We start from the raw sequence: 26,838 nt of genomic DNA, 5'->3' as shown, positions 1-26,838 counted from the left end.
TTGATGTCTCATGTCTCCCTAAAATATGTAAAAGCAAACTGTACCCTAACCACCTTGGCACATCGTCAGGACCTCTGGAGGTTGTGTCACAGGCATGTCCTTAACTTTGGCAAAATAAACTTTCTAAATTGATACCTGTCTCAATATTTTGGGTTCACAGGATTGATTGCTTCTAAGTCCTTTGCTTATAATGTGTCTCCTCCTTTGTTTTTATGTAGTCTTACTTTGCGCCTGTGTCCTGTTCTCCTCTTCTTATAAGGATACCAGCCATACTGGATCACAGCCCACCCTCCTGACCTCATTTGAACTTAATTGCCTCCGTGAAGACCTCACCTCCAACTACAATCAAATTCCAAGGTAAGCGAGTTTAGATTTCAGTATAAAAATTTGTGGAGAACACAATTCAGCCCCTAACACATACTAAGGGTATGCTTTGGGAAAATTCAGAAAACAGTGAGATACTCTAGATGTTGCTAATAGTAGAATTCACTTACGAATCAATTGATTAACAATGAAATCCTTACCATGTGTGGTTACTGATACTCTCAGAATGAGCTGTCCTTTCCAGAATGCACAGTGACAAAATGGAGGAATCTTGATGAAGACATATGGAAACAGTAAATAAAATGATGGAACACATTTTATCTTCACAAAAAGCACTTAGAACCAAGTACAGAAATCCTTTGATGCATTTGCTCAATTCTGTTCTCAGGTGACAAAGCCAACAGCTATGAGTCTTCTGATGATTCTGCCCTTTTGAAGTTACTAAATTTGCACAATGACGTTTACTATACTTTTAGGAACTGCTATGCCTAGGCTTAATGCATCTTTGTTGAGACAAAAAAAGAAGTTATTGTTTCCATGAGAACCCATTCCAGGTAAAAGAGAATGACATATTGGATATGTTAGATAAGCAAAATATGCTGAGTTCCTTGGGGAAGTAATTAACATATTCCAGAGAAAAATCACCCCGAAGTTTAGATTCACTTACCAGAGGTCAAATATAATTTTGTCAGAAAATCAGACAACATTCACAACAACCCTTTCACGTCCTTATGAACAAAGATGAAAATGCTCAAGTTAGTGAGAACTCATTGGAGTTGGTAATTTAATCAACATAATGCAGTGCTCTAATGGTGCAGATGGAAATATGTGGACAAAAAACTGGGAAAAATAAGATGGTCATTTACAATAACTCACTCATTATAAGAAAATATAAAAGTAATGAAACACCATGTAAGAGAGTCTGAAGAAAAGATGAATATGATCTTCTTTGATTTTCTAGGCACAGAAAAAATAATGAAGAAATTCCAGTTTTAGGTTATTCATTTTTTGTGTGTGCCAGTATCTGCTAATTATGTACCCTATGCATTTCTCACTAGCTATCATTTCAGATAAATGGAGCCTCTGGAAAATTTCAACAATAGTTTAGTTCTCACAAAATAAATGTTTTCATACAAAGAAATAAAATGGGAGAATGGGAGGATGCCTAGCAATGACAGTTCAAATGCTGTCTTTTCCAAAACAGCACTGTTTCCATTGTGGAGTAATTGAATTTAATTGTCTAAACTGTGTGTTTTTGTTAGCAACATGTGAATTTATTTAATGATAGTGTGCAATTTTTAGTAGTAGTTACTGGAACTTTTCTAAGAATGTTGATTCACCTCAGTTCACTTGGTTTTTCAGATACAGTGTGTTGGGTTTTAACAAAAACCCCATAGCTAATCACAGGTGAAAATAATGATACCACATAACTATTTTCATTGATGGTATTGGTTTTTATCTTAGATCTAGCACAACAAAGTGTTTCTTAGCAAACACTGCCTGTATTCAAGGAGACATTTTGCACACTTAGTGGAACAGATGAAAAAGACTGTGTAGGATTATCCTTAAGGTACAGAAGGGGTGCTTGCAGACCAGTAACCAACTTATACTTTAATTAAATTCAAAGAAATTTATATTATAACTTAAATGACTGAGGTTGGAAAAAAATGTTTTTGGTAATGAAGATGCTTAAACTTAAATAGGGAAGATTTTACAGAGAGAGGATGAGTAACCCAGAGTCTCAAGGCCCAGATATATTTAGCAGATAAAGCCAATTCTATTATTCTGTGCCAGAGAGATGGGAAGGCTTTCTAAAGGGGGTCTTAAGTGAAGTCAAGAGATGTAGAAAAAAGGGAAGAGAAATCTGAAGGGCAGTTTCTTATCACTTTAGTTGTATTCGTCCATTTTCATGCTGCTGATAAAGACATACCTGAGACCGGGCAATGTACAAAAGAAACAGGTTTAATGAACTCACAGTTCCACGTGTGTGGGGAGGCCTCACAATCATGGCGGAAGGTGAAAGGCATGTCTCACGTGGTGGCAGACAATAAAAGAGAGCTTATAAACTCCCCTTTATAAAACCATCAGATCTCATGAGACTTAGTCACTATCATGTGAATAGCATGGGGAAGACCTGTCCTCAAGATTCAATTACTTCCCGCTGGGTCCCTCCCATGACATGGAATTGTGGGAGCTACAATTCAAAATGAGATTTAGGTGGGAATATAGCCGAACCATATCATTACTCATATGTCCAGTAATCACATAAAAGCACCTAAGAAGTGTTTGCGGATCTTCCCTGCTCTGTGCGAAGCCAACAGAAGAGCATATAAAACAAAAACAACGCCAGGCGCGGTGGCTCACGCCTGTAATCCCAGCACTTTGGGAGGCCGAGGCGGGTGGATAACGAGGTCGAGAGATCGAGACCATCCTGGTCAACATGGTGAAACCCTGTCTCTACTAAAAACTACAAAAAATTAGCTGGGCATGGTGGTGCGTGCCTGTGATCCCAGCTACTCAGGAGGCTGAGGCAGGAGAATTGCCTGAACCCAGGAGGCGGAGGTTGCGGTGAGCCGAGATCGCGCCATTGCACTCCAGCCTGGGTAACAAGAGCGAAACTCCGTCTCAAAAAAAAAAAAAAAAAAAAAAAAAAAAAAAAAAAACAAAAAACAAAAAACAAAAACAACACTAACCTTGTGTGTTTACCTAATTGCAGAGGAGCTTCAAGGAAAGCTACTCAGTTTACTTTTTTTATATTGTAGTACAGGGGTTAGCAAACCACAGCCTGTGGGTCAAATCTGGTCTGATGACTATTTTTGTACAGCTTATGAATGGTTTTTACAGCTGAACATGTCCAATTTATTTGGTGATGAGGCACACTCATTTGGAACCCCAATTAAACTAAATGCTATCACCCCCAGAATAATTTCATTCTCCTCATTAGTAGACATGTATCACAAAATATTATACTCTATTATATATATATATATATATATATGTGTGTGTGTGTGTGTGTGTGTGTGTGTGTGTGTATGTGTGTATGTATATATGTGTATATATACCTCTTGGCCTATAAAGCCTAAAGTATATCCAATCTGTGACCTTGCAGAAAATGTTTGCCAACCCCTGTTCTAGTGAACTAAATAGATAGGAGATGCTCTGTGTAATTTCAGCAGTTTGTGATACTGCAGATCCTCTTTCATTAATCTAAAAATGATTGGTAACATTTGTCACCCCATACCATTTAAATACACGATGTCCTTGACTTTTCATCAACTGCTACATTAATAATGAGCATAACCCTGGGAAATTCTAGGGTTTCATATGGTACGAAGAGAGGTCACTCTGAGGTATTCTGCTGATGGATGGCTTCTCTTACATGTCCCCTTGGTGGGGATCACTAAAAGGCTGGCTTAGCTGGGGCTATTCACCATGGTGGATACGTATGGCTTCTCCGGTAGGGTAGTCTCAGGTTAATTGAATTTTTATGTGCTAGCTCAAGACTAGCAGACAGAGTGTTTTAAGAAGCTTGAGTGGAAGCTTTAAGACTTCTTATGACCAAGATTAGAAGTCCTAGAATACCACTTCTACCATTTTCTTCTGGTTAAGAAAGTCACTAAGAACAGCCCAAATCCAAGGAGAGGGGAATTAGATTTTACCTCTCAATGGGAGAAATGCCATACTAAAGAGTTTATGACCATCTGTGGGAAGGTATAATCTATGATGCCTTCTATTCTTGGCTTTCAAACTTTTTATAGGCCATATATGAGTCTGTTAGATCTTTTCATCCTATCCTGCACACTTTTTACTGTGGCTTTTATCATTTTTTCCTCCAAACGCATTAGTGGATATATTCCATGAAACTTCCTTCTAGTTTCTAAGTTTTTCTTCTGCTATGTATAAATTGGAGTTAATCTCATCTATTGGGTTTTATTTTTGTTGTTATTGTAGTGTCTATTAACAGACTTTTTATTTAAATGTAATTTTTAATAGATTTTAGTTCTCTCGTACAATTTTCCATCTTGTCATTTGTTTTCTTGGATGTATTTATAATAATTACAAAGACCACAAGTAATAACTATAATATCTGGATTACCTATTGGTCTACTTCCATTGTCTTTTTTTTCTATTATATGCCAGATATTTTATCTTTTCCAGGCATACCTTGTAGTTTTTAAATTGAGTACCAGACACTGTGTTTGAAAAATTATATAATTGAGGCTTTCATAGATGTTACCCTTCTTCCAGGGAGGATTTCCCCCCCTTTCTAATTAACAATTAGATTAGGAGAAGTTCACCGCAGTTTTACCTGAGGTTGAGTTGGCTCAGAGATGGTTTCAGTACTTGGTAAAATGAAGTCTAATTGTAGTTCACATTTATTCTTAGAATATAGTCCTTCTGAAGTCTTGACTGGAAGTATAAGAAATTTGCTAGTAGTTTTCCTTCTGGGAGGGCCCTGAACTCTAATTTTTCAGTAATAAGATTGTTGAACACTGTTAGGATTCCAGCCTTTGGATATTACCTTCTTCTTGCATTCTTAGTCTCTCAGTCCTGTGGAGCTGTAGCTTGGAAATCATTCAACGCATCAGACTTCCACAGATTGTTGAGGTCATGTCACCAAGCTTCCTTTCTCTCTGGAATCATGGCTCCTGAAGTATTGACTGCTTTGGTAGCTGCCTGATTTATCCAAAGAGATTTTTAACTTTTGTTTAGCTGCTCTAATCATATTCGAATTGGAATGCAGTAAGCTCTTTTACTATCACTGAAAATGACCAGTTTTCTTTTATCACAACAATTAATTTTTCTCCCATGTTCAAGATACTTTTTGGTTTAATGACTCGACATTCAGTCATTAGCCTCCCAGACTCATTACTTGGCTTTCTTTGCCACTTTCTATTTCCATTCTTCTATTGTCTACCCTAGCATGTGTCACTTCATGTTACTTTAAAAAAATAGTTCATTTAAAATTCATCTATTACTCTCCAGCTACTCGTCTCTGCTCTTGTTACATTTCCTTAGGATTTGCAATAAATTCTACTTATTGATTGCTGTATAACTACCTTGAAAATTAGTGGCTTATGATTTGTTATTTCTTTTATAAGTTGAATGGCAACTCTTTTGCTCCATGCCGTATCAACTGGGGTAACACAAGTATAACTAGTTGATGGCTGGGCTGGGTCTGAAAGACCGAAAAAGGCCCCCCCCTCCACCACCCCTACACATCTGGTGGTTCAACTGGCGTGGTTTGAGTGGCTGGAGCACCTCAGTCTTCTTCCAGGTAGATCTCTTCCTGGAGCAGTCTAAGCTGGCTTCCTTCAAGCGTGACAGCTGGTTTCCAAAAGACAGAGAAAATCGATGCTGCCAGAGTTCTTAAAGCCTCAGCTCAGAATGGGCACAGTGTCCCTCACTTCTGCTACATCCTCTTGGTCAAAATAAGTCTCAAGTCCAGGTCGGAGCTGAGAAGAGGGGAAATAGATTTCCCTTCTTAAAGAGAAGATTGGCATGCACATCTGGAGATAAGAATAGTTGCTGGCTACCTGTGTAAGGGTACATTCCTTTTTTGGGTAAAATTTACAAAGACTACACTGACTTGTTTGGCCTCCGCCCAGAATTTTTCCCCAAGCAACTGCTAAGTTCCACAGTATGCTCAGGCAAAGCATAAGTGTTCTGTTCAGTATCAATATCAGACAGAATTTTATTTGGGCCTTTTCTAATTACTTGCCACAGTTTAATAATTTTCAGTCTGTCTTCTTCCCCAACCCCTCGGAGCCAAATCTGCCTTTGATTTATTCCTATCATCACTTTTTAAATTATTTGAACTTCACTGTTTTCTGGGACCACAACATCTTGTCTTTCTTCTTCAGAACATCTTTGCTTTACATCTTCAGAATACTGTCATCTTCTAGTAGTCTCTTTCCAGTATTTTGGAAAATAGTTGCATTGGGAGGGTTGTTGTAGGCTCTGCTCTTCTGGTTCTAATGGAATTAATCCCTTTATTTCCAAAATAAATGAATCAATCCAAATCAATTTTAAATAGAGTAAAACTCGGGTAGACTTGGATTCATAGGCTATAAGGGGCCTGTGTATATAGAAAGTTTTAGTCATTTTGATAGTTCCCATTATATATTTTGAAAACAAAAACTTATTCTTGAATAGAATCAAATTTGGCCAGATTTTCTTAACAATCTGGCAGCAATATTATGTTACTGGCATATTTATTTTGGTGTGTTCCAAGCTTTAATAAGAATAAAGTAGGTTAGAGCCAAATGTTTCGACTAATCTATATTTCATTGAAATAATCTTAGAACTAATTTATTCTTCTGTAAGTTGCTTGAGACACTGTAAAACTTACCTAATGTCTAAACACCTAAGCAATTAGAGAACCAAATTATATGTTACCAAATCAAATGTAAACATTCACCTCTAAACAATATCAATAAGCAAATTAAATTTGTCTTTTGTAATTCAGAATGTTTCTGTTAATGAAAAAAGTTGAAAATTACATAAATGCATTTATTATTGTATGTTTCTCAAAAAATGCATTATGCCTGTATTACTTTGATGTGTAAAAATAAGCATAAATAAATCTTTTTCTTTTAAAAGATGGGGTCTCTCTCTGTTGCCCAGGCTGGAGTGCTGTGGCTATTCACAGGTGTGAGAATAGTGCACTACAATCTCGAACTCCTGGTCTGAAACAATTGTCCTGCCTTAGCCTCCCCAGGAGCCGAGACTATAAGTTCCAGTACCTCGGTGGCCTTATTGGGAAGTCAGGACTTCTCTGAGAGAGCTTTAAACATTGTCAGGATTTTAGAACAGAAAAGTCTATACTGGTAGTGATGAAGGTTAAGAGCTGTCTTAGCAACAGGTAACTCTTAGGTAGTTGGCTACGTTTTAGCTATGAGAATGAAGAAATCTTTGTTAGAATCATATATTAATATACTTGTTAACAATGCCTATATCTCTTATAGATATTATGAGATTGTCCTGTTAAGAAATTATCCTTTTAATATTTGTCATGCTTTTCAACTCAAAAAACTCCCATAGCCAAAATGCAACTGAGATCTAAAATTTTAAATTTTTGCACTCTGTTTTGTCAGATTTCTAGTTGCTCTCTGGACTTAGACTTCACTTGCAAAGCAAAACTGATGACTTGCTTGTATTTCTGATTCCAGTTCTATCAATTCAAAAAGATTCTTTTTGAAGAATCAAAAAGTATTCTCAGCAGACTTATGCAAATCATTACTAGTTATTGCTCTGTGTACTTTTATTAAAAGTAACGTTGAAAAACATTAAGAACTTTCTAGGGTAGTCATAAATTATGTGAGTGCTAGTTTTTCTTAAAGTGTGCTCTTTATTAATTCTATTTTTGACAATTCCCATCACCAAATCTATGACACAACATTCTTTCCCTAAGTTAAAAAACTAACTTCAAAAACGTTTTAAGGAGTACTGTGGAAAACAATGCTTAACAATCTATAATCATTCAGCATAAAAACTTAAGTGGTTGAAAAAAATGGAAGTTTTAAAACATTGCTGATTTTGTTCATGGCAAGTCATAATTGAAGTCTCCAAAATACGGTTTAAAATTTATCTTTTTTAAAATTAATACAATATTTCATATTTATCAGTGATGTCAAAGCTTTCAATTTCCAAGTAAACATTGGAAAATTTTTAGTTTTCGTCTGTCTTCATTAGCTTATTTTTTCCTTTCTTATAAAATTCATTTACATCTTATTTATTTATTTATTTATTTATTTATTTTTGAGATGGAGTTTCACTCTGTCACCCAGGCTGGAGTGCAGTGGCACGATCTTGGCTCACTGCAACCTCCACCTCCCAGGTTTAAGCGATTCTTCTGCTTCAGCTTCCCGAGCAGCTGGGACTACAGGCAAGTGTGTACTACCACATCTGGCTAATTTTTGTATTTTCAGTAGAGGTGGGGTTTCACCATTTTGCCAAGGATGGTCTTGAAATCCTGACCTCAGGTTGTCCACCCGCATTGGCCTCCCAAAGTTTCTGGATTACAGGCTTGAGCCACGGCACCCAGACTACATCTTGCACTTGAAGAACTTTTTTTTTTTTTTTACACCACATTTCTCCTCTGTATTGTGTAATCCCAGCCACACCTATTATTATCCCTCCTCATTTCATTCATGCCTGTTCCTCTTATTTACTCTGCCCCTCCAGCTTGGAGCTCTTGTGTGTTTATGACTATGTTTGTAGCAATTGTCTTGCAGTAATAAGCAGATCTTCCACTGATTCGGCAAATATTTATTTAGCACCTATTATGTGCCAACGAGTATGCTAAATTTGGGAGGTAAGATAATGATAATTCTGTTGAGCTCTTTGAGGTTAGGGGTATGTCTTCCTCCTGGTATTTCCTAGAGCTGAGCACACACCTGAACCATGATAGATTTTCTATAAATGATTATTAAAAGTATAGCCAAGACAATCCTAAGCAAAAATAACAAAGCTAGAGGCATTACACTACCTGACTTCAAACTATATACAAGGCCACAGTAACCAAAACAGCACGATATTGGTACCAAAACAGACATATAGACCAACAGAACAGAACAGAGGCCCCAGAAATAATGCCACACATCTACAACCATCTGATCTTTGACAAACCTGACAAAAACAAGCAATGGGGAAATGATTCCTTGTTTAATACATGGTGTTGGGAAAACTGGCTAGCCATATGCAGAAAATTGAAACTGGACGCCTTCCTGACACCTTACACTAAAATTAACTCCAGATGGATTAAAGACTTAAATCTAAGACCTAAAACCATAAAAACCCTAGAAGAAAACCTAGGCAAAACCATTCAGGACATAGGCATGGGCAAAGACTTCATGATGAAAACACCAAAAGTAATGACAACAAAAGCCAAAATTGACAAATGGGATCTAATTAAACTTAAGAGCTTCTGCACAGCAAAAGAAAATGTCATCAGAGTGAACAGGCAACCTACAGAATGGGAGAAAATTTTTGCAATTTATTCATCTGACAAAAGGCTAATATCCAGAATCTACAAAGAACTTAAACAAATTTACAAGAAAAAAACAACTCCATCAAAAAGTGGGCAAAGGATATGAACAGACACTTCTCAAAAGAAGACATTTATGTAGCTAACAAACATATAAAAAATAAAAGCTCATCATCACTGGTCATTAGAGAAATGCAAATCAAAACCACAATGAGATACCATCTCACACCAGTTAGAATAGTGATCATTAAAAAGTCAGGAAACAACAGATGCTGGAGAGGATGTGGAGAAATAGGAACACCTTTCCACTGTTGGTGGGAGTGTAAATTAGTTCAGCCATTGTGGAAGACAATGTGGTGATTCCTCAAGGATCTAGAACCAGAAATACCATTTGACCCAGCAATCCCATTACTGGGTATATACCCAAAGGATTATAAATCATTCTACTATAAAGACACATGCACACGTATGTTTATTGCAGCACTATTCACAATAGCAAAGACTTGGAACCAACCCAAATGCCTATCAATGATAGATTGGATAAAGCAAATGGAATATTATGTAGCCATAAAAAAGAATGAGTTCATGTCCTTTGCAGGGCCATCAGTGAAGCAGGAAACCGTCATTCTCAGCAAAGTAACACAAGAAAAGAAAATGAAGCACCACACGTTCTCACTCATAAGTGGGAGTTGAACAATGAGAACACATGGACACAGGGAGGGGAACATCACACACTATGGCCTGTTGGAGGTTGGGGTGCTAGGGGAGGGATAACATTAGGAGAAATGCCTAATGTAGATGATGGGTTGATGGGAAACCAGCAAACCACCATGGCACATGTATACCTGTGTAACAAACCTGCACATTCTGCACATGTATCCCAGAACCTAAAGTATATATATATAAAAGTATCCTCAAAAGCCCATCTGCCTTGTGAAGCATTCCATCTGTATTGACTGTTTCCTCTTAGCTCCTATAATGTTTATCCATGTGCCAATAAGTAAAATATAGGAGAGCAAATATTGTTCTTAGATTGTCAGATGAAATTTACTAGTAGGGCAACAAACTGCCTGACTACGAGGAAGAAGTACTGTGCCAAGATGGCTTTAAGTACCTCACTGCTGTGTTGAGCCAGGTTGTAGTGCAGCATTTGCTTGACCTGTGGACTTTCTGGTTAGGATATCCATTGTAGATAAAAACCAATCTGTGGCAGAGGTAAACTCATGGGGCAGCACCTGAAATATGCCTTTTATTTTGTGACCCAGAGACCAAAAACTTGAAGAATATAGAATGCATAACAAAGTTAGGTTGTGTATTTTAAAAATATACAGTGTAATTATTTGTATTCATATCACAAATGAAGTGAATAAAATGTAAGATATGTAAAATCAAGGCATTTGTAAAGTTAAATTAATTTAATTTTTATTTATAAGTAAAATAATACATAAGTTTTTTTGTTTTTGTTTTTTGGAGACAGAGTCTCACTCCATCACCAGGCACCAGGCTGGAGAGCAGTGGTGCGACCTTGGCTCACTGCAACCTCTGCCTCCCAGGTTCAAGTAATTCTCCTGCCTCAGCCTCCCGAGTAGCTGGGACTACAGGCGTGGACCACCATGCCCAGCTAATTTTTTGTATTTTTAGTAGACACGGAGTTTCGCCATGTTGGCCAGGATGGTCTCGATCTCTTGACCTTGTGATCCGCCTGCCTCGGCTTCCCAAAGTGCTGGGATTACAGGCATGAGCCACCGCACCCGGCCAATACACAAGTATTTTTAAGCTGGAAATGCATTCCAGAAAAATCTTATCACTATTCCCCAACCCTTTTGTAGGTAATTGAAATGAAATTGAACTGAGGTGAAATGTGTACATTAAATTATTCAATTATCAACTGATCTTGGTGACTTAGCTTAATATAACTTCTGTTCAGTCAGACTAGCTTCTAGAACAGTGAAAACTACAATCACGTTTATACTTGACATAGTCAATTTGTGTATTGTATGGCGTTGAGTCACACATGCTTTTGAAATCTCTGCAGCATCATTCTTTAGTTTGCCCAACTTTCTTGTGAAGAGTGAAGATCCATGCCGGCTAATTTTAATAAGCTTTCATTAAAAAAGTGTATGATATGCTAGTTTTCATGCTATAAAGAATTTTGCCTTTTTCATGATCAGATTTGTTCAATGCCATTTCCTCCTTTTGATTTGTTTCTTTTGTGGAGAAATTACCCCTTTCAGGAGCAAAAGAGTTGATGAAAGAAAACCCTCTGAAAGTCAAGTTTGCTTTAGGCTGCATACCTGAAAAGGGTGGGCTTAAGAGGCTGGGAGGAGAAAGAAGAGTGACACTGACAACCTAAACAGCACAAGACTTGGAACTTGAAATTAAAAAGATATACACCTATCTATGTATTTCTGATGTATGTGTCGTAACTTCAACCCAAGTTCATGATCCATAGAATTTTGCATAAATAAATATAATTGGGTAGTTTTGACTCTCCTTGAAAATAAAATTTGTCAACCATCTTCTTATTAAAATGTTTTAAAACTAAACACACAACACAATTATATATATCTTCATGAAATGCCATTAGGTTTTCTAATAGAGCATCAACCTACTTAGATCGTAAGCTCATCTTTTTTCTGTATGTGTTTACATATTACATAGATGCTTTTTTTCTACAGGCAGCATGATACAGTGAAAAGAATATGAGGTTCTGGATTAGAAGAACTGGGCATGAGTCCCAGACTGCACTACCTGTTATGTGACCTTGGGTAAGTCACTTAATCTGTCTGAAGCTTGTTTTTCTTGCCTGTCAAATGAAAAATAAATGACAGCAATAGTTCAGATTTGGTGTGTGGATCATATAAATAATATATGTGAATGTGCTTAGAAAATTGTGAAGCATCATGCAAAGGATAGTTATTTTATTTTGGACTAACTAAAATTTTATTCTAAATTGGTGCATCCCTAAATAAAAGAAATAATTGCTAATGACTATAGTAGCCCTAATTTTATCTGGAAAATGTTTTTAAACTTTGAATTAGCAAACTTTCAATGGGTTTAGAATGTTTTTTAACAAAAAGAATCATTATATACTTCAAGTAATTCAATTAGGAAAAAATATAAGCCTCTATCTGCATCCATTTTGTGTTGCTGTAACAGAATACCTGAGACTGGATAATTTATAAGGGATGGAGGTTTATTAAGCTCACAGTTCAGCAGGCTGGGAAGCTCAAGGTCCTGGTTCTGGCTTCTGGTGAGGGAATTTTTGCTGCATGATAACATGGTGGAAAAGGTCAAAGGGAAGGCGGACATGTGTGAAGAAACAAAATCTGAGAGGCATCTTGGCTTTACAAAAATGCACTCTCAGCTGGGCGCAGTGGCTCACACCTGTAATCCTAGCACTTTGGGAGGCCAAGGCAGGTGGATCATGAGGTCAAGAGATCAAAACCATCCTGGCCAACATGGTGACACCCCATTTCTACTAAAAATACAAAAAAATTAGCTGGGTGTGGTGGTGGGTGCCTGTAATCTCAGCTACTCGCGGGTGGAGGGCAGGCAGGGGATGCTGGGGCAGGAGAATTGCTTGAACTCAAGAGGTGGAGGTTGCAATGAGCCGAGATGGCGCTACTGCACCCCAGCCCGGCAACAGAGCGAGACATCGTCTCAAAAAACTTAAAAACAAACAAACAAAAACCAAAATAAACCTACACTCTTATAAGAACAAATCCATTTCCCTGAGAACTATTTCAGTCTTGTCTGAGCAAGAACTCACTCAGTACCTCGAAAATGACACCAAGTCATTGATGAAGGATCTGTCCCCCTGATTCAAACCACTCCTCCTGGACCCCACCTCCCAGTATCACCACAATGGGGATCAAACTTCAACCTGCTCTTTGTTGGAGATAAACTCAAACCTCCTTTAAGAGCAGCCCCTGGAATCTGAATCACCTGATCCTTATGCTAAGTTTGTCTTATTACCAGATGAGAACGAATTTTTTTCCTCTTCCATAGAAGCCCCTTTAAGGTATGGCCTGATAAGTAAGAAAAATGTCTAGGTCAGGGCATGTGCAGGCAGTGATAACTTACCCACTAGATGTAGCAGGCACAGGGCCAAGGATCCACTATACCTTTAAATGTCCATAAAAATGTTTTAATTTATTTTGAAATAGGAAGAAAAAGTGAACTTTTACATCAGAGTCAATGTTTTAATATATAATATTAATATATTCATCCTTATACCAATGAATCATAAAATATAACTTTTAATATTTGCTGTAGCCTTGGGCGACCCAAAATGAATCCTCTGAGAAGCTCAGTTGCCTGCAGTCCAAGGCATTGTTCCAACAGCAGTGGTGTTGCCAGGAATCACAGATTTGGAGTGATTAGTTCTATCTTGAGAAATAGGGAAGACTCTGCAGAGCTGATATTTAAATCAGTGTTTTAAGGATAAGTATGCTTTCTACTGGTGGAGATATTAGACAGGGCATTTCAGGGAAAAAAAACAGCATGAACTAAGGGATGGGGCTGTGTGGGAGACAGAGCCTTGAAACCTAGCAGTGATCGGTAACCAACAATAGCCTCTTCACTGTAAAGCCATAGGGGAAAGTCCATTACTTACATTGTCAAATCTTGCTAAGTTTTCTCCATTAATCTTACATTAAATCATTTTAAATACCCCAAAATTACAAGGCAAAGTATTTGATGTATTAGTTATTCTCTGGTTACAAGAAACAGAAACTGATTCTAGATAATTCCGACAGAAAGGAAAGGAACAGACGGGAAGAAGAAAGGAAGCTGGTCCTGCTAACACATGATATTGTTTTCAACGTCAGAAATGTTTTTCTTGTTTTTGCACAATGGAATCAGTTAGAATCTCCACCTAGAGGTTCTATTTTGTTCTGAAAGCCACTGGGCCAATTCCATCATTTGTTAGGTCCTCTAAGTCAGTACTCAGATTATTCAGCACCAAATATGCAAGCTGATCCGTGTTCCATATTCTTAGTAACCCTTGTGGCTTGCTACAAGACTGATATGAATTTTGTGGTTAAATTCTAGAAACTGTATTTTAGCCTGTTCCTAAACCAAGTCCTCACATTGTAGCCTAGTTCTATGGTCCTCTTTCCTTTGATCTATATTTCTCTGCTCCTCAAGAACCACGTCTCTGTTCCTCATCTCCAGGGACCTGTGAGCAGGGCTGATATTTATGCCCTACATTGTGCATTGGACTGGTTATTTACATGGATATCTGTTCTGATGTATTGAGGTATCTTTTTGGTGGACCATGGCATCTGTTCTGACTAGTTGGTGCCTGTATATACCAGTGGTTAGATATTTCTCCAATAAATGATGATTCTTTTTGTGGTAAAATATTAGCTTTAGACCCCTCTTTGGATGAGGCTAGAATTATTTGTCCACTAGAAAAATATTATTTTCAGAGGTGGATTCTAGTTCTGTCATTTAAAGGGCCAGTCGTAAATGACTCGAATGAGAACTGTTGACTGATTAAACTTTCAGTATGCATAACAAATATGACAGAGGCCAGATATTAGGGACCAAAGAACACACAGGCCACATGTTGTGTCTGCAAGGAAATCACTGTGCAGGAAGGACTTCTCCTGGATTTAGAACCATTCAGTTTTATATTTTTTGTTTTTAAAATTATGGAAGCTTTCTTATTAATGTTTTGAAATTTAGGTGACTAATTCGATTTAAAAATACACTTAAGAGTATCACAATACCTTTGAAAGGTAATTGAATAGAATCTCAGAAAAATTTATTCAAATATTCTTTCAAATATCCACCCATCCATCCATCCATCCATCCATCCATCCAACCATCATCTTGTTGAATTTATCCATCTACCAGGAACTGTGCTTCCAAATAGTAAAAAAAATCCCAAGAAGCTCACAGACTAGTACAGAAATGAACACACAGGCAAACAGTTTCAACACCATTGTGAAGATAAGTTCACATGTGTATGAACTCACACAAGTTCCACAGTGGTCTAACAAAAACAATCTTAGACACTGAGAACTGTAAATCTGTGTTTGAATTCTGGATCTCCTCTTATTAAAGCTACGAGTTTGAGTGAGTTGTTTAACATCTCTCTTTCACAGTCTCCTACTATGCATGCTGTAGGGGTAAAGGGAAAACTTCCCTTTTACCCTCTGAAGGGTCACTGAAAATCACTGGCAAAGACAGATTAATGGGAGAAAAAGCATACAAATTTATTTGATCAGAGTTTGGATATGATACAGGAGCCTTCAGAATGAAGACCCAGAGATACGGGGGAAATTGTTCATTTTTATGCTTAGGTTCAACGTAGTATGGAAACAGGATTGGACAAAAAGGGTATATTCTCCTGCTGATGGACTGAGTGGGAAAACTTAGAATCTGTTCAGATTCTTCTTGGCATCCCTGTGCAGCATGCCTTCCTTGTGGAAGTGAGGCAGGACACTCTCTGGAATGGAGGTTTTATGACCTACAATCAAGCAAGGTAGGGTAGATAATTTTTTGATGACCAATTTTTACACAGAAAGGTGGAAGGAAAGTTAGAGTAAGATTTTTAGGTTTCATGACTGTTTGCAGGCTTCCCCAAACTATGGCCCGCAGGCCGCATGCGGCCCCCGGAGGCCATTTATCCGGCCCCCCGCCGCACTTCAGGAAGGGGCACCTCTTTCATTGGTGGTCAGTGAGAGGAGCACAGTATGTGGCGACCCTCCAGCGGTCTGAGGGACAGTGAACTGGCCCCCTGTGTAAAAGGTTTGGGGACGCCTGGTTTAGGGGAAGCAGGTTCTGATTTCTATGAGCTGTCTTGGGGAAAAGGGATTCCAGCTTCTGTGGCTTGCCTTGGGGAAGAATGAAGGGCTGGAAACAGAAGGTTAGAGAAAATAAGAGCGAACTGCTTCTGAGGCCTTCATTTTGGGTTATCATTTTCTGAGCCTCAACAATGTATGATGTCACTTGCCTGACCATAACATATGCCCATTATTTTAGCTACCTTCTCTCTGTCTCCCTGCTTCTCTTTCATTCATTTGTGGGCTTTGGTTTCCTTATCTCAAAAAAGAAAAAGTTTAATTTGATTTCTGGGTTAGGAATCTAAAGATCTATGTTTTAGAAATAATTCCCCTAAGCTTGAAAGACGTTCATTCTTCACTTATGGTCGAATATGCAATATTCTGTAAATATGGTAAATCATAATTTAATAACGTTGATTGGTGTCTCTAACACACCAAACTCTTTCTCACCACGAGGACTTGGTGCATCTTGTTCCTTTGCTTGCACATTTCCTTCCCCTTTGCTTACCTAGCTGGCTCCTGCTTATCCTCCAGGTTTCAGTCTAGAAGTCACTTCCTGCTAGCTCGGATGTTTGTACTACCAAACCGTATGTTGAAATTTGATCCCTGATGTTGGAAGTGGAGCCTAATGTGTTTTGGTCATGGGGATGGATCCCTCTTGAATGACTTGGTGACATTCTCTTGGTAGTGAGTGAGTTCTTGTTCTGTTAGTTCCAGTGGGAGCTCATTGTTGAGAAGAGTCTGGCCCCTCCCCACTTGGTCTTTTGCTTTTCCTTTCACCATGTGATCTCTGTACACACCAGCTCCCCTTCACCACCCGCCATGAGTGGACACAGCCTGAAGCTTTCACCAGATGCCCACTCTTCTAGCCGGCAGAATTGGGAGCCGACTAAACCTATTTTCTTTACAAATTACCCAGTCTTCTGTATTTCTTTATAGCAACATAAACAGACTAAGAGACTTCACCAAGGATGCTTTCCACAGATAATTTGCAGAGGGCTACTCTGTGAATTTTCTTGGGTCTCTACACTCAGCCTGTCAAAATAACCACCATATATTGCCATCCACCACTTATATATAAACATCCAACAATTAAGATCTGTAATATTCTAATGCATTTCCCTTTTAAAAAGGTGATGATAATGACTCCTTCAACCATAGACCCTTATGGGTTTCAGTTTATGGTTTACTGAAGAGACAGGGGACCTAGCTATGTTTCTTTTTTTTTTTTTTTTAATATATTTTAAGTTCTGGGGTACATGTGCAGCTTGTGCAGGATTGTTACACTGGTATACACATGCCATGGTAGTTTGCTGCATCCATCCCCCTGTCATCTACATTAGGTATTTCTCCTAATGTTATACCTCCCCAATCCCCCCACCCCCTTCTATCACTCCTCTACCCACCTCCACCCTCCAACAGGCCCTGATGTATGATGTTCCCCTCCCTGTGTCCATGCATTCTCATTGTTCAGCACCCACTTATGAGTGAGAACATGCGGTGTTTGGTTTTCTGTTCTTATGTCAGTTTGCTGAGAATGATGGTTTCCAGCTTTATCCATGTCCCTGCAAAGGACATGAACTCAACCTTTTTTGTGGCTGTATAGTATTCCATGGTGTATATGTGTTACATTTTCTTTATCCAGTCGATCACTGATGGACATTTGGGTTGGCTCCAATTCTTTGCTATTATAAATGGTGATGTAAGGAACATATGTGTGCATGTGTCTTTATAATGGAATGATTTATAGTCGTTTGGGTATATACCCAGTAATGGGATTGCTGGGTCAAATGGCATTTCTATTTCTAGATCCTCAAGGAATTGCTACAATGTCTTCCACAATGGTTGAAATAATTTTCACTCCCACTGTTGGTGGGAGTGTAAATTAGTACATTTTTTGCGGGTTTTTTTTTTTTTTCTTGTAAATTTGTTAAGTTCTTTGTAGATTCTGGATATTAGTCCTTTGTCAGATGGGTAGATTGCAACATTTTTTTCCTATTCTGCTGGTTGCCAATTCACTCTAATGATAGTTTCTTCTGCTGTGCAGAAGCTCTTAAGTTTAATTAGATCCTATTTTTCTATTTTGGCTTTTGTTGCCATTGCTTTTGGTGTTTTAGTCATGAAGTCCTTGCCTATGCCTGTGTCCTGAATGGTATTGCCTAGGTTTTCTTCTAGTGTGTTTATGGTGTTTTGTCTTATGTTTAAATCTTTAATCTATCTGGAGTTAATTTTTATATAAGGTGTAAAGAAGGGGTCCAGTTTCAGCTTTCTGCACATGGCTAGCCAGTTTTCCCAACACCATTTATTAAATAGGGAATCCTTTCCCCATTGCCTGTTTTTGTCATGTTTGTCAAAGATCAGATGGTTGTAGATGTGTGATGTTACTCCAGGGCCTCTGTTCTGTTCCATTGGTCTACATTTCTGTTTTGGTACCAGTACCATGCTGTTTTGATTACAGTAGCCTTGTAGAATAGTTTGAAGCCAGGTAGCGTGATACCTCCAGCTTTGTTTTTTTTTTTTTTGGCTTAGGATTGTCTTTGCTATATTTCAACATCTAAATGCAAAATGCAGATACAAATTATTAATGACTAACATGTATAAATCATTTACTACGTGCCTGGCACTATGCTAATCATTATACAAGCATTATTTTACTTATTCTTTATATCAAGTTTAAGAAAGAAGTTTATTTGTAACATAGATTTATAAATGAAGAAACAGTGACTTACAGAGTTTAAATAAATTATTTATTTAAACAGAAATAGTACTTTGTTTCCTAAATATGAAGATCATCAAAATAAAACAAAACAAAGCAAAAATCCACCAAAAATTCAAAACAACAACCAAAACATTATAGGTTTAACAACAGCTTTACAGAGAGAGAAGGAAACATGACCTTATATATGCACATTGTAAGACTGACCCTGATGTCAGAGGCATTAGAATTGAAGAACAGCAGAGGCCAGTTTAAACTAAAGATTGTCTGACTTCAGAACTAATATTTGTAAAATATTACTCTGTACTTTTCAGATTCAGAAAATCAGCCCTAGATTTAAGGATAGTTGAGAGGCTGTGAGAGGCTTTACCTCAGAAGGTAAAGAAAAATTTTTTGAGAACTTTGACAATGTGAAAGTAAACGAAGGGAGAATATAAGTGCAAAAACAATGACAAACCCCAAACAACCGAAAGCCACTAAATTCAAACTTACCAGCAACAAGAGATTTGCAATAAAAAAAAGAGGCAGAAAATAGAGAATATATATTAATGTATATCACTTTTTAATGATTTATTTCATTTAATCATGATAAGAATTTCATAAGGTAAATGTATTATGATAACCCATAGCTAACAGATGAGAAACGGAGGCACAGAACCTGCCCTAGGTCATATATTAATAAAAGGTAGAGTTTGTATTAGACCTAGGGGAACTAATTCTAGAGTCCACAAATTTTGAAATTGGTAGGAAATTCTATTATTTCCCAGATCCCAGGGATGCAACAATGTTTTCTAAATAATTAAAATTCATCAAGAGAAATGTTCACTATTGGTGCAGGTTTTTAACATGGGAGAATCTGGTCTGTTGTGGAAATGGGATCTCTCCCGATTCCTTATTTTCTACCAGATCTTAATTTTGCCAGCTTCAGTTTTGATAGTCCCAGTAATTTTAGGAACAGAGTCCCACAAAGGGCTAAAGGTAATTGCATCTGGTTACAGGCTCCCTGGTTCTTCGACCAAAATCTCTTTGTGGTCAGGTGCTATGTTTTGTTTCTGATTGTATCAGTATTTGGCATAGCCAAAGGACTCTATGAATAATTGCTGAATGAATGAAACATGTAAGAAATTAAGCATAAGTAATTTTACATTTAAACAAAGAAAATGCATGTCATGAAGAATGTGATATTTTTATCAGGCCACAGCCAGCCTCTACAGGACTTTTAAAAAGTGCTCCGTCTGGCTGGATAAATTAGAAGACACACCCTGGTCAGATGGACTCTTTTGGACTTGGCTTAGCCCACACTAGAGACCCACAGAGTCCAGCTAGGCAACTAGAACTTACATTTCCAATCTCATTTGCCCCTTTCGCCAGGCATGTACAAAATATACAACTTGATTTTTTTTTTTTTTTTGGTAGGGTGAGGGAAAATGTCCTCTTGTCTTTCTTAATCAAGACAGTACCAGTTCTGCCCAGCTTAAAAAGATATAAAATGTCTGCATTCTATTGATTTATACCTTATTCAACATCCATGCCAGTCTTTCTTTTTCAAAGAGAGTACATTCGGTAGATTAGTTCCTTTCTTCTTTATATAGTAAGCCATAAATAACTTTTATAGGATTTTTTAAATTTCGGAAACCAAAAAAATAAAAAAAAATGAGCCCTGAACCTGTACATTTTAGTTTCTGGAACATTTTGTAAATTTTTCTACTGGCTTTCTTGTGTCATACTTCTCAGTTTGTGTTAGGTGAGCCACTAGAAAAAGCAGGAGGCGGAGGTTGCAGTGAGCAGAAATCACACCATTGCACTCCAGCCTGGGCGGCAAAAGCAAGACTCAGTCTTAAAAAAAAAAAGAGAGAAACAAAAATTACTTAAACCCTAGGTCTAAAAATATGTGAATTCCCTTTCTCTTTCAGATACTTGCAGGAATGTGTACACGTGAACACACACAAATACATACACACATACACAAACACAAACATATATGCATACACATACAAACACACATATATGCATACACACATATATTGCTTTTCTGTGCTAAGTGGGAATTTAGGGGCAACCTGATTCATATCAAGAGGTGAAGGAATTCTATTGGACTTACTGACTCTCCGAACAGCTCTGACTAACTGCAAATGATTATCATCATAATAATTTCCCAGGAAGTTTATTAAATCTTAAAACTCCATTGCATGTAAGTTAGACACACACACACTCCACAAATTTGGGAATTAAATCAGCAAACCTTTCTTAAAACAGAAGCCCAGTTAGAAACCTTTTTGCCTCGATCATAGCTCTGCTACAGCATGCCTTTTAGGAGTGATAGAGTGACATTTTTATTTATTTTTAATCAGGACCACAGAATGATTTTCAAAAAAATTTTAGTCATTTTGGGGGAAAGAGAATGTTTCAAGTCAGTTTACAAATCCCCAGATTAGAACATTGGCTTCTTGTCCTCAAATGTATTTAAAAATACAGTCTCTGCAATGGATCTCAGTATCTGCTGATGTTCCCTATAGGCCTGAAGTTTCTCACTCATTAACCTGGAGCAACAAAATGGAAAGAAGTCTGAGGACAAAGCAGAGAACCTGTCCCTTTGCTGGCTCTGAGGATGGTTGACTCTGTTGTGTGGGCAAGGTCTGGGTAGAAGCCGACTCTGCTCTCTCCACTGGTAAACGTGGGTGGGAGCAGGAGAAACGCCAACAGGCGAACTCTTGTGAGTATTAGTGAAAAACAGCAGAGTGTTAGGAAGAAAAGTGAATCCTATTCAGAACTGCAAATGCCCACCAATATTGGTTGTTCCCTGCTTTGTTAGACATTTTCATTTGTAGGTTTCATACCTTAAAAGGATATGATTTCCTGATGTCATGGCACTTTATTTTCTGGTTCATGTTGGCTTTGTGGTTACGCAGGTGGAAACATTAAATTGGGCAGGTGAGCAGCCAGGAGGACTGAAACACAAAGGGTTTGGATCTATCTGCAGAACAGGACTGAGTGGAAATTAATGGACAAGGATTTCGGAGATGGGGCTTTGAATCCCAGCTTTGCATTTTACCGTATGAGTTTGAGCAAGTCCTTTAACCTCTGAAAGGGTTTGTTTTCTTCATTTGCAATAGTCCCTATCTTAAATGCTTGTTATAAAGATTAAGTTAGATAATGCATAAAAATCAATTAGTACCAGTGCCCAGCAAATTTCTGTTGTTAAGATGTGGTCGTGCAGATTTTTGTGTGTGGGGGGGGGGGCGCGTCTGAAATTCCATTCTCATAGGGTTATTTATTCCTTAGGAATAGCTGGAATGAATAAAACTTTGAAGACTTGAATTAGGGTAAAACAGAATATATTGCCAGGGATATCTCTAAAACCAGCCTTAATATACCCTAAATTGTTTCCAATGAATTTATCACTTAGCTAGAGGTGTATTGTGAATAATAATAATGGTAATTACAGAAATAAAAATATTATTTCCATTTCCATTCATTCAATGCAGACAACTTGCTGGGTGCTTTATATACATACTTTTAAAATATGTATATTTTAAACTTTTATAACAATGGCACATTTTAAGTCCCATTATTCACATTTAATAGGTAAAGCAGAGGCAAGAGATTAAGGAACATCTTCGAGGCTGTACCACTAGGAAACAGAGGACCTGTGATTCAAAACCAGGTTTGCTTTATTGCAGAGCCTTTGTTTTTTCAATTACACCCTGCCATATGCTCAGATGGGCTGGGAAATTTGTCCTAGGAATAAGCGCAGTGAATATCAACAGGTTCTTTTGTCTTTTTAGTGAATTCCAAATATTTTGCTGCTAATTTCACCACTTCTGAGGGAATTCTTCAAACTCTTCTTTGCTGGAATTCAGAATCCCTTTTGTGGATTAAATTATTTCCATTGATGTGGTTTTGAATTCCATCTAACAGCAACAAGGCACTGTCTTAACAAAGGATGTGCTGTTGTTGGGGTTTTTTCTGAGAGGGGATACTTTAATAACTTTTCAGTTAGGTGGATTTGGAGAATAGAGTTATTAACATCAGTCCAGTCCATGCAGGGAAAAACTCCTATTCTGGGAAATAGTCTTCTTCTAGTGAGTCTTATGAGAGTTTAAAAAGCAGATTCTAGAAAAAGAATCAATTATAATGTTAGAACACTTGATCACAGCCTTAGGAGGACAGATCAAAGACGAACATGACATAAACAATGAGGAAGAAGACCCCTAACAATAAAGTTAGAGGTAACAGGAGAAATCACTGCAGAGGATTTAGTAGGGGAAGCAAAGAAGGAAATGGTCAGATCCATTGATGGGAATTCAGGAAGTCCTTTGAAGACCAAAAATATGATTGCAAATAGTAGAGTAGAGAAATGGAGTACACAGTGGAGTTAGAGCTTATGTAACAAAGGAAAGTGTCAGACAACCTGGGGATAGATCATTAGCAATTATTCAAGAGGGACACAAAACAGAAAATAATCAAAATGGTAGACCTATTTTATGATATTTTCATACACCATCCAATTCTCCAAGTCTCCCATGCCAGTCAGACACAATTCAATTCTGACACTATCCAGAATTAGCATCAGATCCCATAACTTAAAGGGCTCAGTCCCACAAGACTGCCCTCATTTCAGTTACCAGCTGTAAATGGAGTCTCCAGGATACTCACACTTCTTCCTGGTCATCTACAAATTAAAGCATTTCCATGACCCTCTACTCAGGTTTGATAGACCCTTTTCTGAGTTCTGGAATGACTCACAGAACTCAGAAAAGCATTTTCCTGATAACTACTGATTTATTGTAGAGGATACACCTCAGGACCATTCAAATGGAAAAGGTGCCTAGGACAAGGTGTAGCAGGTGGGTGGTAATGGTGATGCAAAACTACTCTCCCAGTACACTGATGTGCTCGCCAGCTGGAAGCTCTGTGAACTCTGTTGTTTAGGGATTTTTATCAGTTTCATTACATAGGCATGATTGATTAAATCATTGGTATTAGTAATCAAACTCCCTTTCCAGCCCTTCTCCACTCCCTTGAGATTGAAATTTTTGGCCTTCTAACCAAGGAGGTATTTTTTTTTTTAAGTGGCCAGCCCCCAACCTGAAGCTCTTGCCTCTCCTTCAGTCATCTTATTAGCATACAAAAACCACTTGTCACTCAGAAAATTTCAAGAGTTTTAAGACCTCTATGCCAGGAACCAGAGAAAGAGATCAAATAGATATATATTTTTTTATTGTACCACACCTATATCCAACTGTATCAACAATTAAGTTAAATGTTCAAAAATGTAGCCTGCTACTGCCAGATGTGGCAGTTTTAATTTAGGCTAATTAAATGTAAATATAGTAACTAAAACAGCATTTCTTTAGTCACACTAAACACGTTTCACCATGAGTTTCCAGCACAGCTGTTTTAGCCGGCACAGCAGGTCTCCACACAAAAATTCACACAAATCTGGGTGGCCATTTCAACTGGCACCTGGAATGCCTGGGAAACAGAGTCACCCATTCAACTGAAAAAAAGGGGGCTGAAACAGGGAGCCAGGTGATCTGGCTTGGCTGGTCCCACCCCTACAAAGATCAGCAGTCTGAAGAGCTCTGGATTGAGTGTTTTACAGCAAGCACAGCGGGACCTGGGATGGTCCAGCTCTGTGAGGGGAAGGGCGTCTGCCATTACTGAGGCAGTCCACTATTACTGAGGCAGTCTGCTGTTACGCAGGCAGTCCACCATTACTGAGGCAGACTGCCATTACCAAGGCAGTTCTAACTATACCTCTATAAACAAAACCTCAAGGAAGTTCACACAGCAGCTGGGCAGAGCCCATGGCAGCTCAGCAACGCCTCTGCTGGCAGACAGTGACTAGGCTAACTGCTCACTGGGCAGTGCATCTCTGAAAAAAGGCAGCAACATGTCAGGAACTTATAAATAAAGCCTCACCATCCCAGGACAGAGCACCTGGGGAAAAAAAGGTGGTTGTGAGTTCCACTGCAGGATACTTAAATGTGCCTGCCCAGCAGCTCTGAACGGAACAATGGAGCTCACAGCACAGCACTTGAGCTTCTGTAAGGGACAGACTGTCTTCTCAAGCAGCTCCCTGACCCCCTCTCTTTTGGTATAACTATGGGTATACCAAAGAGACACCTCACAAAGGAGAGCTCAGGCTGACATCTGGTGGGTATTCTTCTGGGACAAAGATAACAGAAGAAGAAACTGGCAGCAACCCTTACTGTTATGCAGCCACCACAGGTGATCCCCAGGCAAGCAGGATCTGGAGTGAAAGCCCAGCAGTCCTATGGCAGGGGGGCCCTGATGATTAGAAGGAAAATGAAAAAACAGAAAGAAATAACTTCATCATCAACAAAAAGGACGTCCATTCAGAGACCCCATCTGAAAGTCACCAACTACGAAGACCACAGATAGATAAATCCACAAAGATGGGAAGAAAGCAGTGCAAAAAGGATGAAAACATCCAAAACCAGAATGCCTCTCTTCCTCCAAGGGATTACAACTCCTCACCAGCAAGGGAACAAGCCTGGATGGAGAATGAGTCTGATGAATTGACAGAAATAAGCTTCAGAAAGTGGGTAATAACAAATTTCTCTGAGCCAAAAGAACATGTTCTAACCCAATGCAAAGAAACTAAGTAACTAAGAATGTTGAAAAAAGGTTTGACAAAATGCTAATGAGAATAAACAACTTAGAGAAGAATATAAATGAATCAATGGAGCTGAAAAACAACATGAGAACTTCGTAAAGCATACACAAGTTTCAACAGCCAAATTGACCAAGCAGAAGAAAGGATATCAGAGATCGAAGATCGACTCAATAAAATAAAATGAGAAGGCAAGATTAGAGAAAAAAGAGTAAAAGGAAATGAACAAAGTCTCTAAGAAATATGGGATTATGTGAAAAGACCTAATCTATGTTTGATAGGTGTAACTTAATGTGATGGAGAGAATGAATCCAAGCTGGAAAACACTCTTCAGGATATTATCCAGGAGAACTTCCCCAACCTAGCAAGGTAGGCCAACATTCAAGTCCAGGAAATACAGAGAACACTACAGAGATATTCCACAAGAAGAGCAACCCCAAGGCACATAATTGTCAGATTCACCAGGGTTGAAATGTAGGAAAAAAATGCTAAGGGCAGCCAGAAAGAAAGGTCAGGTTACCCACAAAAGTAAGCCCATCAGACTCACAGTGGATCTCTTGGCAGAAACTCTACAAGCCAGAAGAGAGTGGGGGCCAATATTCAACATCCTTAAAGAAAAGAACTTTCAACCTAGAATTTTATATCCAGCCAAACTAAGATTCATAAGCAAAGGAGAAATAATAAAATCCTTTATGAACAAACAGTTGCTCAGAGATTTTATCACCACCAGGCCTGCCTTACAAGAGCTCCTGAAAGAAGCATTAAACATAGAAAGGAAAACCAGTACCAGCCACTCCAAAAATGTACCAAATGGTAAAGAGCATTGACACCATGAAAACTGTGTCAACTAATGGATAAAACATCCAGCTAGCATCAAAATGGCAGGATCAAATTCACACATAACAATATTAACCTTAAATGTCAATGGACTAAATGCTCCAGTCAAAAGACACAGACTGGCAAATTGGATAAAAAGTCAAAACCCATTTGTATGCTGTATCCAGGAAACCCATCTCATGTGCAAGGACACACATAGGCTCAAAATAAAGGGATGGAGGAAGATTTACCAAACAAATGGAGAGCAAAAAAAAAAAAGCAGGAGTTGCAATCCAAGTGTCTGATAAAATAGACTTTAAACCAACAAAGATCAAAAGAGACATAATGGTAAAAGGATCAATGCAACAAGAAGAGCTAACAATCCTAAATATATACACACCCAATACAGGAGCACCCAGATACATAAAGCCAGTTCTTAATGACCTACAAAGAGTCTTAGACTCCCACACAATAATAGTGGGAGACTATAACACTCCACTGTCAATATTAGACAGATCAACAAGGCAGAAAATTAACAAGGATATCCAGGACTCGA

General features: G+C 38.2%; 1 long non-coding RNA gene across 1 annotated transcript; it reads left to right on the top strand.

Moving 5' to 3' along the window:
• The first annotated feature begins 256 nt into the window (after positions 1-256).
• Positions 257-21,451, top strand: LOC120365593 (uncharacterized). The gene is made up of 3 exons (XR_012514232.1): positions 257-357; positions 11,992-12,081; positions 21,343-21,451. It is a non-coding gene; the product is annotated as an uncharacterized LOC120365593 (long non-coding RNA).
• Positions 21,452-26,838: the final 5,387 nt, after the last annotated feature.

This window comes from Saimiri boliviensis, chromosome 16 (assembly GCF_048565385.1).
Source record: "Saimiri boliviensis isolate mSaiBol1 chromosome 16, mSaiBol1.pri, whole genome shotgun sequence".
Lineage (NCBI taxonomy): Eukaryota > Metazoa > Chordata > Mammalia > Primates > Cebidae > Saimiri > Saimiri boliviensis.
This window is presented reverse-complemented; position numbering and strand designations above follow the sequence as displayed.